Raw genomic sequence first — 3,515 nt, 5'->3', positions numbered from 1 at the left:
TTTTGCCTACACTGTAAAAAAAAAAAAATGTTGGTTTAACTTAAAAAAGTAAGTAACCTGGTTGCCTTAAAATTTTTAGTTTATTTAAATTAAAAATTTGAGTTGCGGTAATTAGTTTAATAAATAGAAACTCAAAATATTATTATATATTATTGTATCTGAACCACATACATTTTTTTGATAAATCATAAAAATCACGTTGGCTGCGTCATCACAATTAAAACACACAATTACCCAATACACTTTTAATAATAAAAAATCTTTTAATAAAGGTTATCGATTCTAAAAAAAAAAGTCCATTGTATAAACTCAAATTTTTAATTTCAATGAACTCAAAATTAAGGCAACCAGTTAACTTATTTTTTAAATATTTTTTTACAGTGTAGTAAAAAATTAGCTACATGGAAGTCCCTATCTGCGATTCTACTGGGAGTTCATAAGCAGTGTTAGTGAATAGATTGTTAAAGTTAAAGTTCTGTAACAATCTTCGTTCACTGTTTGGTTTCACCTATATTAAAGATATAGGGTGCTAGCATAGATAGCGTAGGCTCCAGGAACTCACGGCTGGGCCTAATACCCTTATGGCACTGACCATATAAAACTAATTAGCTGATGCATTTAATTCCGTCAGAGTCCATGGTGTAATCTATCACGCTTGGGGGAGACAAACAAAATACACTACTCATGCAAATTAAACTCGCAAGCGCTCTGGGCAAATCACTTTATTCTCTTATTCATTTATGTCTTTCCAGCACCCTATCATGGAAAAATCTCTTCCTCACTTCGCCGCCCATAATAAGCGCAGGGGGAAGGTGCTGATTCAATGCTCTGCGATGAAGAATAGATCAGACATGCTTTGATATTCCCTCTGAAATATATCGACTTTTATGGCCCCCTCAGAGTGTATTTCGTGCCATCTGGTAAAGGCAGTCGGCCAGTGTATTCTGTCGCCACGAAGGCAATAAACGCCCCGCTCAGAGTCATGTAATCTAATGTATGAAGTGCAGTCTGTCGCCCTCATCTCTCGTGTGCCTCTCATCCCGATTGGTTATCCCGTGGTGTAATATTACATACTAGTTTGCTTGTTTCACAAATCAAAACAGCATTAGCATAATTGGGATTCAATTATTATAAGCTGTTTAAATCTTTTTTTTTTTTTTGTAACAAATTCATTCAAGCTGAATCCAAGCGGTTGCTTGTTTTTAAAGTCTTTGTCTGATCCGTATAGGTTTTCAAAAGAAGCCTCCTGGAGATGCACAGCATGCTGGAAGGCTTTCTAACAGTGTTCCTGTTGGTTATTACAGAATATCAGATCCTCCCTTAAGATATGAAGTGTTACAGTGATTTTAATAATAATAATAATTCGTTATTTATATAGCGCTTTTCTGGGCACTCAAAGCGTGTTACATTGAAGGGGGGAATCTCCTCAACCACCACCAATGTGCAGCACCCACCTGGATGATGCGACGGCAGCCATATTGCACCAGAACGCCCACCACACACCAGCTTATGGTGGAGAGGAGACCGAGTGATGAAGACAATCAGGATAGGGGGAAGATTAGGAAGCCATGATGGACAGGGGCCAATGGGCAAATTTGGCCAGGATGCCGGGGTTACACCCCTACTCTTTATCGAAGGACATCCTGGGATTTTTAACGACCACAGAGAGTCAGGACCTTGGATTAGCGTCTCATCCAAAAGACGGTGCTCTTTGTCAGTACAGTGTCCCCATCACTATACTGGGGTGTTAGGACCCACACAGACCACAGGGTGAGCGCCCCCTGCTGGCCTCACTAACACCTCTACCAGCAGCTACCTGGTTTTCCCAGTTGGTCTCCCATCCAGGTACTGACCAGGCTCAGCCCTGCTTAGCTTTAGTGGGAAACCAGTCTTGGGCTACAGGGTGATATGGCTGCTGGTTAGTTAAAGTTAAAATAACATCAAAAATGTCAATTCTTATATATTATTGATTATTGCAGTATTATAAATCATTTATCTGTGCATCACATTATCATATTATGTGGTTTCGTAATCTTTAATCAAAATAACTTCTCCCTCCCTTTTTCAGAATCATCAACATGAGGGTGGGGCAACCTGTCAATCACATGAGATTGACCACAAACCCCAACCATCTAATCAGTTCTTAAAGGCCAAAATCAAGTCCCGTCCTACATTTTTTCTTGTTCAAGAAGCCATTTCACTTGGATACACACTGATCAGGCATGACGTTATGTCCACCTTCATAATACTGTGCCGGCATGGACTCTACTAGACTCCTGAAGGTGTGCTGTGGTATCCGGCACCAAGATGCTAGCAGCAGATCCTTTAAGTCCTGTAAATTGTGAGGTGGGGCTTCCGTGGATCGAACTTGTTTGTTCAGCACATCCCACAGATGCTCGATTGGTTTGAGATCTGGGGAATTTGGAGGTCAAGTCAACACCTCAAACTCGTGCTCCTCAACCATTTTTGCTTTGAGCCAGGACGCATTATTCTGCTGAAATATTCGGACACCTTTCTATCAAAAACCAGCATTAACTTCTTGAGCAATTTGAGCTACAGTAGCTTTCTGTTCAATCAGACCACACAGGCCAGCCTTCCCTCCCCTCGTGCATCAATGAGCCTTGGCCGCCCATGACCCTCTCGCCAGTTCACCACTGTTCCTTCCTTGGAGCACTTTTGATAGATCCTGACCACTGCAGACCCAGAAAACCTTACAAGAGCTGCAGTTTTGGAGATGCTCTGACCCAGTCATCTAGCCATTACAAATTGGCCCTTGTCAAACTCGCTCAAATCCTTACGCTTGTCCATTTTTCCTGCTTCTAACGCATCAGCTTTGAGAACAAAATGTTCACTTGCTGCCTAATATATCCCACCCCCTAACAGGTGCCGTGATGAAGAGATAATCAGTGTTATTCACCGGATTGTTATACATCACAATTTAAAAGCAAATACTATCACAACCTTCATTTCATGACAACTTAAAGGGGCCTTATGCGAAGTAGCCACTGAAAATGCATGCTGATAAAAGACAACAGTTTGATTATTAATAATGATCAAAATCAATAAAAAATCTTATACTAAGTAATATAATGTTTATAGTTAGCCTAAGTAAGGTATTTGTGTTTAAAATATATAAATTTATATATAATTTATGCACTTACTGCAGAAATTTGTCTTCATTTTAAATAAGAAACTGAGGTTAATAAATACACTGTAAAAAATATTTAGAAAAAAAGTTACCTGGTTGCCTTAAAATTTTGAGTTCATTGAAATTAAAATGTTGAGTTAATACAATGAACATTTTTGAAGATTCGACAACCTTTATTAAAATATTTTGTAAGCATATTGGGTAATTGTGTGTGTTTTATTTCTGATGATGCAGTGAAACATGCCAAATAGTGCTATTTTCATGATTTATCACATTTTTTATGTGGTTCAGATACCAAAATATTTTGAGTTTCTATTTATTGAACAAATGTCCTTCATTGTATGAACTCAAATTTTTAAGTTCAATA

At 38.5% G+C, this 3,515-nt stretch overlaps 1 pseudogene; it reads right to left on the bottom strand.

The window, feature by feature from the left end:
• Positions 1–1,803: 1,803 nt before the first annotated feature.
• Positions 1,804–1,920, bottom strand: LOC137065599 (5S ribosomal RNA; annotated as a pseudogene).
• Positions 1,921–3,515: the final 1,595 nt, after the last annotated feature.

Source organism: Pseudorasbora parva, chromosome 25 (assembly GCF_024679245.1).
Source record: "Pseudorasbora parva isolate DD20220531a chromosome 25, ASM2467924v1, whole genome shotgun sequence".
Lineage (NCBI taxonomy): Eukaryota > Metazoa > Chordata > Actinopteri > Cypriniformes > Gobionidae > Pseudorasbora > Pseudorasbora parva.
This window is presented reverse-complemented; position numbering and strand designations above follow the sequence as displayed.